The following is a 15,152-nucleotide window of genomic DNA, read 5'->3' on the forward strand; positions in this document are numbered from 1 at the left end:
CCCTCCAGAGATAGGGATTTAAATAAAATTTGAATAAATCCCCTTCCTCAAGCAGAAGGTTGGAAGGAAAGGATGGAAGGAGGTAGGGAAAGGGGGAGGGGACAATCGGGGTGCCTCAGCCCCCTTGGTCCCCCGGCCCCGCGCAGCTTCGGCCCGGGGCCCTGGCCGCCTCTCTCATCCCTCCAGAGCTCCTTCCTCCTTCCTCCTCTCTTCCCCCTCCCGTCCCTCCTCCTTCCCTCCTCCTCCTCCTCCTTACTCCCTCCTTCTCCCAGAGGAACCCCGCCCCCTGCCTCCTCCTTCCCTCACCACTCCACTTGCCAGGACGAACACGCGCAGGGAACGACGGAAGTCGTAGTCCTGCGGACACTGGTGCTACCGTGGGAACAATGGGGCGCTGGGGCTAACGGGGACTACAAATAAGATGGCGGAGGGCGTGCCAAACTGAGAGCTGAGGATGCCGGGAGTTATAGTCCGGTTGCCCGAAGGCTCCCCGTTGCAGAGCATACAGATGGAGTGGGAACGATGACTACAAACAAGATGGCCTTCTTCCCCGGCCCGACCTCCTTCCCAGGCACTCACACGCCCTCCTGTCCACAACCCTCCGCGTGTGTGGTACCTGACGGGAGTCGCAGTCCATCTGCTGCCTTCCCGCTGCCATTTCTACTTCTCAGGAACAATGGAAAGGTGAAAAGGAACGAGGACTACAAACAAGATGGCTGAAGAGGGGCGTACAACCTGACTACTAGTCGATCTCATGAGGTGCGATGGGAATAGTAGTTTTTCTAGGTTGCTAGTGTTCCTTAAGAATGACGAAACTGGGAGGTTAAGGAGACTACCACAAAGATGGCAGGTTACCTAGCCTCTTCCCATCGCCTCATTCTACCACCTTGAGCACCTCGCCCGCCTGTAATATCGAAATCCCCCTCCCGGTGGCGCAGAGCCTGGCGGGAGTTGCAGTCTTCCCGTCTCTTCTATTATCTTCGGTCGAGACAATGGAAATAAAAAGGGGCGGGGACTGCCTGCAAAAATGGCGGCCGAAGGGGAGACGATGACCTGGGATTTGTAGTCTACGCCCTAAGGCTACTCCCTGCGAATACCGGGAAAAGGACTACAGTAAAGATGGCGGCTTACCGCTCTCCCTTGTGGCAAGGCCTGCTGGGGAACGTAGTCCTTTGGCTTCTATAGAGAAAGGACGTGGGCAGTAGGAAAGTGCATTACCGCACACCAGCCGAACTGCGAGCGAACGGGAACCTGGAGTTGTCCTCTCTCTGCTACCCCCTTCTCGGTGATCTGCCGGGATATGTAGCCCCATGCCTTCACTCGTTAGTGGAGGGGGAGGATTTATGTCACTAGTGGGGATCAGTGCAGGCGAGGGAGAAAGGAGTATGGGCAATCCAAGAATATATCATGTCCGCCTCCCCGTGTGACGAGGACTTAATATTTCTGGGGTGGCTCTTAAAGGAAAGCAAATTAGTATTGTCGCAACAAGGGAGGGGTGGTTCAGGCCGAAAGCACTGTCACGCTGTTGTCCCTTGGAAAGCGTGTACACCTCATATCCGATGCTTGTTCCCCCAAACCACAGGGAATCAATCAAGTTGTGAGGGTTCCAGGGAACAGGCTCTGAGATCATGCAAAATCCCCGCCCCTCCTTCGGAAGTCACCAAATCTCGGTTTTCACATCTGAAAAATGGGAATAATGATACCTACCTCCAAGCAGAGTTAGGAGTATAAAGACAATGGTCACGAAAGTTCCCAGCTCAGGGCCTGACATGGGGCACGTATTGGTAGTCCCTTTTTCAAGCTCCGTTTTAGCCCAGTTGTTCTGGGATCCCCGGAATCCATCATGCTAGAAGTTCGCTCCTGGCGGGCAGGCTATCCCCAATTGAACCTCATTCTCTCCCCTCACCCCCTCCTCAGTCTGGTCCTCCAGCGTCCACTACCGAGCACCGCTCCTAGGGGGCGCCCATTCTCCACTTGACTGAGGTCCTACTGCAATCTGAGGTGGTAGGCCCTGCATACTGCCCAGCCTCCTCTCCAGCCAGCTTTGGAGGGATCCTCCTAACCTCAGCTGCCAAAGCAAACAAACTGCTTTCCACCTCTGTGCCTTCTTACCTGCCTTTTCTACCTGGAAAAGGGTCCTGCGAAAGACTTGATGGGTTTGGTTTCTCTGTCATAGAAAGTTAACCGCTGGCCAGTAAGGTGTGAAATCCTAAGTTTGCAGGGACTGAACTGAGAGGCTTCTTCTAGCCCACGTTTATTAGTCAGGAAATCCTTGTCTGTCAAAGGATTGTCTCCTCTGTGTCCTCATTGTTTTAGCTTCAGCTTGCACGATTATTTCAGGAAAGCTTGGGAACTCTTCCCTCTGCCTGTTATGCCCTTCCCCTCCTCCTGTTCCACTTCTCCACTCGATTAATTACTCACCCTTCAGGTCTCTGTTTAAATGCCACCATCCCAATGAAGCCTTCCTGTAATTCCCATTTGAGATTCACTTATTGACTCTTCTACTAGATTATAAGTTTCATGAGAAGTCCACCTCATTTGATCCTCATAAGAATGCTATGAGGTAGGATTCCATTTTATAGGTGAGGAAAGTGGGGCTTAGAATGGATGAGTTGTAGAGTCAGGATTCAAACCCAAGACTCCAGAGTCTGTCTTCATAACTACTGGAACAGCTGCAAACTGATTAAATCCAACCCATGTGTATGTTTGGTTTGGCACAACAACACCAAATTTCTCATGCAAAAATGGATTTTTACTTTAATTTGAAATCCTGAATTCTAGCAACTGGTTGGGTAAGGGGAAATGGCAGAGTGAGATTGCATATAAAGATAAGAAATGCCCTGGCTGGTTTGGCTCAGAGGATAGAGCGTTAGCCTGGGGACTGGAGGGTCCCGGGTTGGATTCCAGTCAAGGGCACATGCTCGGGTTGTGGGCTCAATCCCAAGTCGGGGGCATGCAGGAGGCAGCCAATTGATGGTTCTCTCTCATCATTGATGTTTCTATCTCTCCCTCTCCTTTCCTCTTTGAAATCAATAAAAATATATTTTAAAAAAAGATATAAGAAAACTTTAACTTTTCACTTTATAACCTACTCTACAGTTTGAGATCTTTACCATAAGCAGGTATTATTTATATGCTGAAAACATGAGTTGAAAATACTATAATGTAGCCATGGTGACATTAAAATATAAAGATGATAGGGGAGTAGGAGGTTAGGTGAAAAAGGTGAAGTGATTAAGAAGTACAAATTGGTTGTTACAGAATAGTCATGGGGATGTAAAGTACAGCATAGGGAATCTATACTAATAAAAGGGAAATATGCAAATTGGTCACGATGCCCTCACAGTAACAACCGAACAGCAGGCTGTGTGAGGTGACCAGGCTGGCAGGGGCGTTAGCGAGGGACGACCAAACAACTGACCAGTAGGCTGTGTGGGGCGACCAGGCCAGCAAGGGGGCGGGCAGTGAGGGGCGACCAGGCTAGCAGAGGGGACAGTTGGGGGTGACCAGGCCGGTGGGGGGGGCAGTGAGGGGCAACCAGGCTGGCAGGGGGGGGACAGTTGGGGGCGACCAGGACAGCAGGGGGCCAGTTGGGGGCGACCAGGCCATCAGGGGGGCAGTTAGGGGTGATCAGGCAGGCAGGCAGGTGAGTAGTTAGGAGCCAGGGGTCCTGGATTGTGAGAGGGATGTCCGAAACCGGCAGTCGGACATCCCCCGAGGTGTCCCGGATTGGAGAGCGTCCAGGCTGGGCTGAGAGGACCCCTAGTATAGTCATAATATTCTAATAACTATGTATGGTGTCATGGGTATGAGATGGGTACGAGATTTATTGGGATGATCACAGTAAATTATATAATGTCTGCTCACTGGGGTGTATACCTGAAACTAATATAATATTGTATGTCAACTGTAATTGGAAAATAAAAAATGATTTTAAAAAAAGACCAGCTCAGTCAACATGGCTCAGTGGTTGAGTGTCAAACTATGAACCAGAGGGTCACCGTTCTTTTCCTGGCCAGGCATATGCCTCGGTTGAGGGCTGTGGGGCATGCAGGAAGCAGCTGATCAATGATTCTCTCATCATTAATGTTTCTCTCTCCCTCTCCCTTCCTCTCTGAAATCAATAAAAATACATTTTTTAAAAAATGTAAAAGACCATATTCAGACCTTCTCAGACATAAGTGAACTCAGGGAATACAGCACCCATGAGCCCCCTTTACTTTTGTACAAAAATGATGTTTGGCCCTGGCCAGTTGCTCAGTGGTTAGAGCATCGGCCTGAGGACTGAAGGGTTGAGAGTTCAGTTTCCCATCAAGGGCTCGTAACTGGGTTGCAGGTGTCCCAGCCGCCCCCCCCCCCCACACGCCCCGGTGTATGCGGGAGACAACCAATCAATGTGTCTCTCTCACATAGATTTTTCTCTGTGTCTTCCCCTCCCTTCCATTCTTTCTAGAAATCAAAGGAAAAAATATCTTCAGGTGAGGATTAAGAACAAAAAAATGATGTATGTTTTCTGTCAACCTTTTTAATGCATTTTGTTTAAGAATCTTCGGAAGGATGGCTTAAGGCCACTGGTTAGTGGTGGCTTCCTATGTGAGGGCCTGGGCTGTGGGACTGCAGACCAGTTTCAGAAACAGGCTCTAGTGAGGAGTTGCTGAAAGGAATGGAGGGCACCTGCCTGCTCTCAGACCTATCTGCAACCTTGGGATGACCACACACACTGAGTTCCGGAGCTGGAGCAGCCCACTAATCCTGCGGTTCCTTTTTACCAGTGGCTGGTCTTCCTTCTCAGTCTCTTCTGGGTCTTTATATAAGTTTATAGCTTCCGTGTCAGCAGGGTAGGCGAGGTTCTCCTTCAGTAACAAATAACAACCACGTTTTAGGTGCCTTGTAACAGCAAAGGTCTGCTGCTTGCTCATGCTGCACGTCTCCTGCTGGTCAGTGGAGGGAGGTCTGCTCCTCAGGGAGTGAAGTGGAGGGAAGAAGCGCAATATGAGCTTCCGTGATGCCGTCTAATCACAGAAGAATGGGGAAGGAGGACTTGGTGACATGCTCACTGGCTTTTTAGCTTCTTCCAGGAAGAGACACATGACAGTTCTGCTCACATTGTATTGAAGGGAATGTAAAATGCTGCAGATACTATGGAAGACAGTATGGTGGGTCCTCAATAAACTAAACATCCATTTAATGTTTAATTAGTTAATTAATCAAACGCCTAACTTCAAAAGAGGCAGAAAACAGAACTCCTCACACGCCTGGAAGGAGAACTGGAATATTTGTGAGCAGCCCTAAGGACAAGCACAGCTTCCTGTGGGCTGTGGGGGAAGTTAGTCCCACCGTGTAGAGGATATTCTGGGCAAGCACCCACTACAAGACACTGAGTGAATTCTTTCGTTGTCACATGATATGGCAATATTTACAAAAAGTGAACTGAAAATGCCACTGTTAGAGGGTGATGGTCAGCCCTGAGATCACAATCATAAAAAACAAAGCTCCCCAAAAGCTGTGTGGATCTCATGAGTGTGAGACCCCAGAGGTGAAATGCTCAGCAATGGGCGTGTCTTCAGGTGGCTGCAGCACAGTCCATAGGGCTCTTTGGCCAGTGTTCCTGGAGGATCTGAGGTCAACAGTAGCTGAGTTTCTACTGGTAATCCACGTTGAATTTCTCCCTGAGGCACTTCAAATTGGTCATGTAGATGATATCACATTTCTTTTTGCAGCTGTAATCCTTCATTTGGGAACCACAATTGATGCTTTGAGTGGGTTCCTGCAGCAAAAGCTCTGGACATCATAAAAGTTTCCCCTTTTAAGATGGGAAATTATATATGAACTAGAGGCCCAGTGCCGGCTGGGGCCTTCCTTTATTCCGTGCCACCCCCTGGTGGTTAGCGCACATCATAAGCAATCGAACTCCTAGTTGGTCAAACTACCTAGAGGACACTTTGCATATTAGGCTTTTATATATATAGATAGATAGATAGTTTGCCATAAGTAAAAGTTTAAAAAAATTTTTAAAATATATTTTTATTGATTTCAGAGAGGAAGGGAGAGGGAGAGAGAAACATCAGTGATGAGAGAGAATCATCGATCAGCTGCCTCCTGCAAGCCCCCTACTGAGGATTGAGCCAGTAACCCTGGCATGTGCCCTTGACCAGAGTTGAACCTGGTCCTCAGGCGGATGCTCTATCTATTGAGCCAAACCAGGTAGGGCTAATTATTTTTTTTTTTAAGTTTTTCATTATATTATGGTAGAAACTACAGATAAAACAGAATGGACTCCTCTGGGTAGAATGGAAAGGTCATGATCCTTTCTTTAAAATGCTATCTATCTAGAGAAACCAAGATGGCAGCATAGGTAAACACCTGAACTTGCTGCCTTGCACAACCACTTCAAAACACAACTAAAAGACAAAATGGACATCATCCAGAACCACAGGAAGGCTGGCTAAGTGGAAATTCTACAACTAGAAGGGAAGAGAAAAGCACACTGAGACTCAGAGGAGCTGGGGAAAGCAGAGGTACGGAGACGCACGCAAGGAAAGGGCTGGCAACTGAGGACGCTGTTGTCTTTTTCAATCTGGAGGGAGACACAAGCTCCTGACTGCTCTGAACTCCAGTTCTGGGTGAGACTCTGGGGACCCAGACTCATAAGGGGGGAAACTGGACTGTCTGGCATCAGGCTGGAACATGAGGGCGGCTTTTTCTCAGAGGTGCTTGCAGCCATTACCGTGGGACACTGAGACCCAGGGGCCTCTTAGGGCGGAGCTGAAGGTCAGCCATTGCTGTTTGCTCTTCCCTGTTGATTCCCTGAGACCCCAACCCACCCAATTTACAATCCCACCCCAGCTGTGCACAGAGGCTTTTGCATATGAATGGCCTGGCCCTTTACAATCTAAAATTACCTAACAAACTGCAGCTGGGTCAGAGAGCCCAGAACTTCCAAAAGAAGGCCCAAGGCCCCACAGCAGCTTGCATTGCTTCACAGCTGGGCCTCATCTGGGCACCTCCAAACCCCAAACAAAGAAGAGGAATCTGCAGATCTCTCCATAGCTCCTGCTGGGTGGCCTCAGGCAGAGGCTAAATTTGTACCTCCTTGGAGATCCAAGAGCCAGTGTACCCAGTTGTCAGACTAGGACCATCCAGATTACAACTCCTCAGATCCATAAGGGATGCACTCAGGGGGCAGACACAGTGAGCACCAAAGTCCCACTGAAGCAAGTCCTGCCCCATAAGGGTGTCTCCAGCACAGAAGTTCTCCCATCGTAGACACAGCTGATCCTCACAGCCAGTTGGCCTGAAGGTCAATTCCTCCCAGTGATACCAACAACAATCAAGGCTTAACTACAACAAGACTGTACACACAGCCCACAAAGGGGTGCACCAAGAGTGTCCACCTCAGGTAATTGGGGAGGCTGAGCCACTGGGCCCTTTAGGACACCTAGCACACAAAGCCACTCTATCAAAACAGGAAAGCAGCCAAAATGAGGAGACAAAGAAACAGGTCACAAATGAAAGAAATAGAGGAAAGCAAACTACTGGATATAGAGTTTAATACCACGGTTATAATGTTTTTCTTTTTTTTTTTCTTTTTTTCTTTTTTTTTAAATATATATTTTATTGATTTTTTACAGAGAGGAAGGGAGAGGGATAGAGAGTTAGAAACATTGATGAGTGAGAAACATCGATCAGCTACCTCTTGCACACCTCCTACTGGGGATGTGCCCGCAACCAAGGTACGTGCCCGCAACCAAGGTACGTGCCCTTGACCGGAATCGAACCTGGGACCTTTCAGTCTGCAGGCTGATGCTCTATCCACTGAGCCAAACTGGTTTCGGCTTCAAGAATTTTCTAGAAAAGGCCAATAAATTTAGTGAGAATCTTGAGGATATGAAAAAGGACCAACTAGAAATTAAGCATACACTGACTGAAATAAATAATAATATACAGAGACCTAACAGCAGACTAGAGGCTCCCAAGAATCAAGTCAAAGATTTGAAATACAAAGAAGAAAAAAAACACCCAACTGGAAAAGAAAAAAGAATCCAAAAATATGAAGATAGTGTAAGAAGCCTCTGGGACAACTTCAAGCGTACCAACATCAGAATTATGGGGGTGCCAGAAGAAGAGAGAGAGCAAGATATTGAAAACCTATTTGAAGAAATAATGACAGAAAACTTCCCCCACCTGGTGAAAGAAATAGACTTACAAGTCCAGGAAGCGCAGAGACCCCAAAACAAAAGGAATCCAAAGAGGACCACACCAAGACACATCATAATTAAAATGCCAAGGGCAAAAGACAAAGAGAGAATATTAAAAGCAGCAAGAGAAAAACCGTTAGTTACCTACAAGGGAGCACCCATAGGATTGTCAGCTGATTTCTCAGCAGAAACTATGCAGGCCAGACGGGAGTGGCAAGAAATATTCAAAGTGATGAACAGCAAGAACCTACAACCAAGATTACTCTACCCAGCAAAGCCATCATTCAGAATTGAAGGTCAGATAAAGAGCTTCACAGATAAGAAAAAGCTAAAGGAGTTCATCACCGCCAAACCAGTATTATATGAAATGCTGAAAGGTATTATTTAAGAAGAGGAGGAAGAAGAAAAAGGTAAAGATAAAAATTATGAACAACAAATACATATCTATCAACAAGTGAATCTAAAAATCAAGTGAATAAAAAATCTGATGAACAGAATAATCTGGTGAATATAATAGAATCAGGGGCATAGAAAGGGAGTGGACTGACAATTCTCGGGGGGGAAGGGGGGTGGGGGGTGCGGGAAGAGACTGGACAAAAATCGTACACCTATGGAGGAGGACAGTGTCGGGGGGTAAGGGCATGGGGTGGGGTGGGAACCAGCTGGAGGGGAGCTATGGGGGGAAAAAAGAGGAACAACTGCAATAATCTGAACAATAAAGATTTAATAAAAAAATAAATTTAAAAAAATAAAATGCTATCTATAATAATAAAAGCTTAATATGCTAATTAGACCAGATATCCTTCCGGAGGTCCTTCCAGACAACCTTCTGGATGAAGCCAGCACTGAGAGGGAAGCCCAGGTCCCGGGTGCCAGAGGGAAGCTGGTGCCAGCAGCCATGGGAAGGAAGGCCTACTCTTGCACGAGTTTCATGCATCAGGCCTCTAGTATATATAAAAGCCTAAGCGACCAGCCTAAATGACGCACATTGACCACCAGGGGGCAGATGCTTAAGGCAGGAGCGGAAACCACAGGCATGGAAACATGGAACAGACTGATGAATCTCAGAGGGAAGGGGGTGAATCTCAGAGGGTGCAGCCTGGCCTGTACCCTCTCACAATCTGGGACCCCTTGGGGGATGTTTGAGAGCCGGTTTCGGCCCGATCTCTGCAGGCCAGGCCGAGGGACCCCACCGGTGCACAAATCCATGCACCGGGCCCCTAGTTTGAAGATAAAGATCTATCTAAGCTAGATGAGTCAAAAAAAATAAGTGTTGATTTGAGAAAAAAAAGGGAGAGAACTTATGGATACTAACAGCAGTGTGGTGATTTCAGGGGGGTGGGTGGAGGTGGAAGAGGGTATAGGGGGGAAATGGTGATGGGAAAAAAGAAAAGAAAAATTGTTGGTTATCATTGAAAATATTTAAATATCAATCTAAATAATTAAGGAAACGAGGGTTGCAGATAGAATACACTGTAAGTGTAAATGCATGCTATAACTATTAGTAAGCTAAAAATGGTAACATAACCAACAAAAATCTGGATATAGAGGAAGAGAGTGAGAGGAATGCTGGGAATGAATTAGGAGTAGCTAATGTGGCAGGAAGTCAACTAGCCATATTTACTTTTAAAACGTGATTAAGGGCAGGTGCTGTCCCGAAGGGGTCAATGGGAGCAAAGGGGGACATCTGTAATACTTTCTTGTGTGTGTGTTAATCCTCACCTGAGGATATTTTCCATTGATTTTTAGAGAGAGTGGAAGGGCGGGGGAGAGACAGAGAAACATTGATGTGAGAGAGACACATCTATTGGTTGCCTCCTGCCTGTGCCCCAACCAGGGCCAGCATCGAACCTGCAACCGTGGTATATGCCCTTGACTGGAATCAAACCCAGGACCCTTCAGTCTGGGGTCCAGACGCTCTATCCACTGAGCCAAACGGACTAGGGCTGTAATACTTTCAACAATAAAGATTTTTAAAAAACAAAACATGTGGGCAGTGCCCTCATTGGCCCCAGATCTGTCTCTTGCTTCAACAGTGTTTGGCTAAAACATACCCAGGGACGCCCCTTCTTCTAGCCTCCGACCATTCTCCTGTGTCTTATCCAGTCACCACCGTCAGAACCACCACTGGGACCAGCCAACACACCGGGTTTTTTCCTACCTTAACTCCTTATTGCTGAACAACCATGAGCTCCCAAATTCATCAGAATTATTCCACCGAGGTGGAAACTGCGGCCAACCGCCTGGCCAGCTTGCACCTGCGGGCCTCCCACACCTACCTCTCTCTGGGCTTCTATTTTGAACGTGATGATGTGGCTCTTGAGGGTGTGGGCCACTACTTCTGTGAATTGGTGGAGAAGAAGCGTGAGGGTGCTGAGCGTCTATTAAAGTTGCCAAACCAGCGTAGTGGCCACATTCTTTTTCAGGACATGCTGAAGCCTTCCAAGATGAATGGGCAAAACTCAGGACGCCATGGAAGCCGCCCTGGCCTTGGAGAGGAGCCTGACCCAGGCCCTGTGGATCTGCAGGCCCTGGGTTCTACCCACACAGACCCTCAGCTCCGTGACTTCCTGCAGGACCACTTCCTGGGTGAGGAGGTGAAACTCATCAAGAAGATGGGTGACACCTGACTCACCTCCACAGGCTGCCAGCCCCCAGGCTGGGCTGGGCGAGTATCTCTTCGAAAGACTCACTCTGAAGCACGACTAGGAGCCCTCTGCCTTCCCCTGGAGTCTGGCTTTTACCTGGGCTTCTCCCTAAAAGTACCAGGCAGTCTTTGAAGCACCCTGCAGCCCTCTCCCTGCATTGGACCAAATGAAACAATAAAGCTTTTTGCAGCAAAACAACAATAACAACAACAACAAAAAAACACCACCCAAAACAAAAACATGTGATCTCTATACACTGAGTGGCCAGGTTATTATGACCACCTGACGTTTGTAGGCACATTAGCCGTACACTGCATCGTATGGGATATGGAAGCCGAAGGCCTGTTCAAACACCTTTGCTGTCTGCAGTTACCAAGATAAAACATCTCCAATTCGCACAGGAACACAAGGATTGGATAGTCGAGCATTGGAAAAAAGTCATGTGGTCCGATGAATCACGTTTCCAGTTGCATCATGCAGATGGCAGAGTGAGAATTTCGCAGAAACAGCATGAAAGCATGTACCCCACATGCATGAGTACGGACCCTTCAAGCTGGTGGGGGCAGTGTTATGGTTTGGGGCTGGGGCATGTTTTCCTGGCATGATTTGGGCCCTTTAATTCATGTGGAACAACGTATGAATAGCACAACATACCTAATATCGCTGCTGATCAAGTTCATCCTATCATGTTGATGGCGTATCCCAATGGAGATGGCTTCTTCCAACAAGACAATGCACCATGCCACAATGCGCATATTGTGCAGGAGTGGTTTCAAGAACATGAGGGAGACTTTACCTTGCTTAGGTGGCCCCCACAATCACCAGATCTCAATCCAATTGAGCATTTGTGGGATGAAGTTAAAAGAGCCATCAGGCAGCTGGTTCCACAACCATCAAATCTCACAGAACTGGACAGTGTTATTCATCAGGCATGGTGTCAGATTCCTCCCATCACCTTTCAACATCTCATGGAGTCAGTGCCAAGAAGAATCGCTGCAGTACTGAAGGCAAAAGGTGGCCCAACGAAGTACTGATGGGGTGGTCATAATAATCTGGCCACTCAGTGGATATAAAAGAGTAATATGCAAATCGACCAAACAGCCGAACAACCAGAACGACAGCTCGACCAGTTGCTATGAGGCACACTGACCACCTCTTGGTCCCTCCCGCTGGCCGGCAGGCTCTGATCCCCTGATGGCGAACGGGGGTGGGTGCAGTGGGGGGTGGGGCCGACTGCTGGCAGCCGGGGAAGATGACCCTAATCACAGGCCAGGCCTAGGGACTGTACCAATGCATGAATTTTGTGCGCCAGGCCTCTAGTCCATAGATAATAATTCATCCTCCATGTTTTAAAAAAATATTTTTCTGAGGAGAAACCAAGATGGCGGCATAGGTAAACACCTAAACTGCTGCCTTGCACAACAATTTCAAAACTACAACTAAAAGACAGAACGGACACCATCCAGAACCACAGGAAAGCTAGCTGAGTGAAAATTCTACAACTAGAAGGAAATAGAAAAGCTCACATAGAATTGGAGGTACGGCAAAGGGTCTTTGTGCGCGCAGAGAGGAAGGGCGGCTGAGAGCCTGGCTGACTTTCTCTGGCGGAAGGGGGAAAGAAGCCCCCGACCGCACTGAACCCCAGTTCTGACAGCACTGAACCCCAGTTCCGGGCGAGCCCCTGGGGACCCACGCTCTTGTGGGGGGAGTCTGGACTCTCGGGCGGAGACTCGGGAGCCGGGGAAGGCGGAGGACTGAAAGCACGCGCGCGCCAGTGCGCACAAAGGCTGCGGAGGTTGCCACAGGCTTTCCCTAGTGGAAGGGAGTCAGAGGCTCCTGAATGCACTGAGCCCCAGTTCTGACTGCAGTGAACGCCAGTTCCAGGCGAGCCCCTGGGGACCCACGCTCTTGTGGGGGGAGTCTGGACTCTCGGGCGGAGACTCGGGAGCCGGGAAGGCAGAGGTCTGAAGTGCGCAAGGGCAAGGCTGACGGGAAGCCAAGACTGAGACTCCACCCCATCCAAGCTGAGCACAGAGGCTATTGCAATTTGGCAAGTCTAATCCTATAAGGCTGTCTCCAGCACCGAACTTCTCCCAGCATAGACACAGCTGATCCTTACAGCCAACTGGCCTGGAGGTCAATTCTTCCCAGTGATACCAACAACAATCAAGACTTAATTACAACAAGGCTGTACACACAGTCCACAAAGGGGTGCACCAAGAGTGTCCACCTCAGGTTAACTGGGGAGGCAGACCCACTGGGCCATATTGGAAACCTAGCACACAAATCTACCTTACCAACTCAGGGAAGCAGTGAAAATGCGGCGTCAAAGAAACAGATCACAAATGAAAGAAATGGAGGAAAACAAACGACTGGATATAGAATTCAAAACCACGGTTATAAGGCTTTTTAAGAATATCCTAGAAAAGGCCGATAAATATAATGAGACCCTCGAAGATATGAAAAAGGACCAACTAGAAATTAAACATACACTGACTGAAATAAAAAATATTATACAGAGACCCAAAAACAGACAAGAGGAACACAAAAATCAAGTCAAAGAATTGAATTACAAAGAAGCAAAAAACACTCAACCGGAAAAGCAAAAAGCAAAAAAAAAAAATCCAAAAAGTTGAAGATAATGTAAGAAGACTCTGGGACAACTTCAAGCGTACCAACATCAGAATTATGGGGGTGCCAGAAGAAGAGAGAGAGCAAGATACTGAAAACCTATTTGAAGAAATAATGACCGAAAACTTCCCCCACCTAGTGAAAGAAATAGACTTACAAGTCCAGGAAGCACACAGAACCCCAAACAAAAGGAATCCAAAGAGGACCACACCAAGACACATCATAATTAAAATGCCAAGAGCAAAAGACAAAGAGAGAATATTAAAAGCAGCAAGAGAAAAACAGTTAATTACCTACAAGGGAGCACCCATACGACTGTCAGCTGATTTCTCAACAGAAACTATGCAGGCCAGACGGGAGTGGCAAGAAATTTTCAATGTGATGAATAGCAAGAACCTACAACCAAGATTACTCTACCCAGCAAAGCTATCATTCAGAATTGAAGGGCAGATAAAGAGTTTCACAGACAAGAAAAAGCTAAAGGAGTTCATCACCACCAAACCAGTATTATATGAAATGCTGAAAGGTATTCTTAAAGAAGAGGAAGAAGAAAAAAGTAAAGATAAAAATTATGAACAACAAATACTATCTATCAACAAGTGAACCTAAAAATCAAGTGAATTAAAAACCTGAGGGACAGAATAATCTGGTGAATATAATAGAATCAGGGGCATAGAAAGGGAGTGGACTGATAATTCTCAGGGGGAAAGAGGTATGGGGGGTTCATGAAGAGACTGGACAAAAATCATACACCTATGGATGAGGACAGTGGGGGGGAGGTAAGGGCAGAAGGTGGGGTGGGAAATGGGTGGAGGGGAGCTATGGGGGGAAAAAGGAGAAATAATTGTAATAATCTGAATAAAGATTTATTTTAAAAAAATATTTTTCTTTGTGTATACATATATATAATATATATATATAATTGATTTTTTACAGAGAGGAAGGGAGAGGGATAGAGAGTTAGAAACATCAATGAGAGAGAAACATCGATCAGCTGCCTCCTGCACACCCACTACTGGGGATGTGCCCACAACCAAGGTACATACTGTAAGGTCTGGGGCTGGGAAAGCAGGAACTTTACAAACTTTGCTTTCTAGCCTGCTTTAGCCTGCTTGAATAATGAGGAAAATAAACTTAAGCTGTCTGACCTTGTAGGCCAGAGACTAGATATGCCCATAATTTCAATGCCATGCCAGGTGCATTTTTTAATTGGATAGAACTGTGTTGTTTTCAAGGCCAGCAGCGAGATAACCACTAAGTGCACATAGGGCTGGCTCTTTAATAAAAAGGGAAGTTCTGCTTGTAGCCTTGCTTAGAATTTGAATTCATTTTCTCTAAGCCCACCGGTGCAGCCCACCGGTGAGTAAGTGTGACTCCCCTGGCCTGTGCTCTCGGACCGCGGGACCTCATCCGAGAGCTTTCAATAAACGCGATTTTTCGCTTTTAACCTGCTTGTCTTGGTCAACTTATTGGTTTCGGTCGGGTTAAGTCTTACATCTCTGATTAAACCTTACACATACCCTTGACCGGAATCAAACCTGGGACCTTTCAGTCTGCAGGCCAATGCTCTATCCACTGAGCCAAGCCAGTTAGGGCTCTTTTTTTCTTTTTAAGATTTTAAAACCAGAATTTATTTTTATTTAAAAATGCTCAAGAGGCCCTAGCTGGTTTGGCT

General features: G+C 47.3%; 1 pseudogene across 1 annotated transcript; it reads left to right on the plus strand.

The window, feature by feature from the left end:
• The first annotated feature begins 10,384 nt into the window (after positions 1-10,384).
• On the plus strand, positions 10,385-10,907 carry LOC308253299 (ferritin light chain-like; annotated as a pseudogene). Its single transcript has one exon. The product of its transcript is annotated as a ferritin light chain-like (transcript).
• The last annotated feature ends 4,245 nt before the right edge of the window (positions 10,908-15,152 follow it).

This window comes from Plecotus auritus, assembly GCF_963455305.1.
Source record: "Plecotus auritus genome assembly, chromosome: 7".
Classification (NCBI taxonomy): Eukaryota; Metazoa; Chordata; class Mammalia; order Chiroptera; family Vespertilionidae; genus Plecotus; species Plecotus auritus.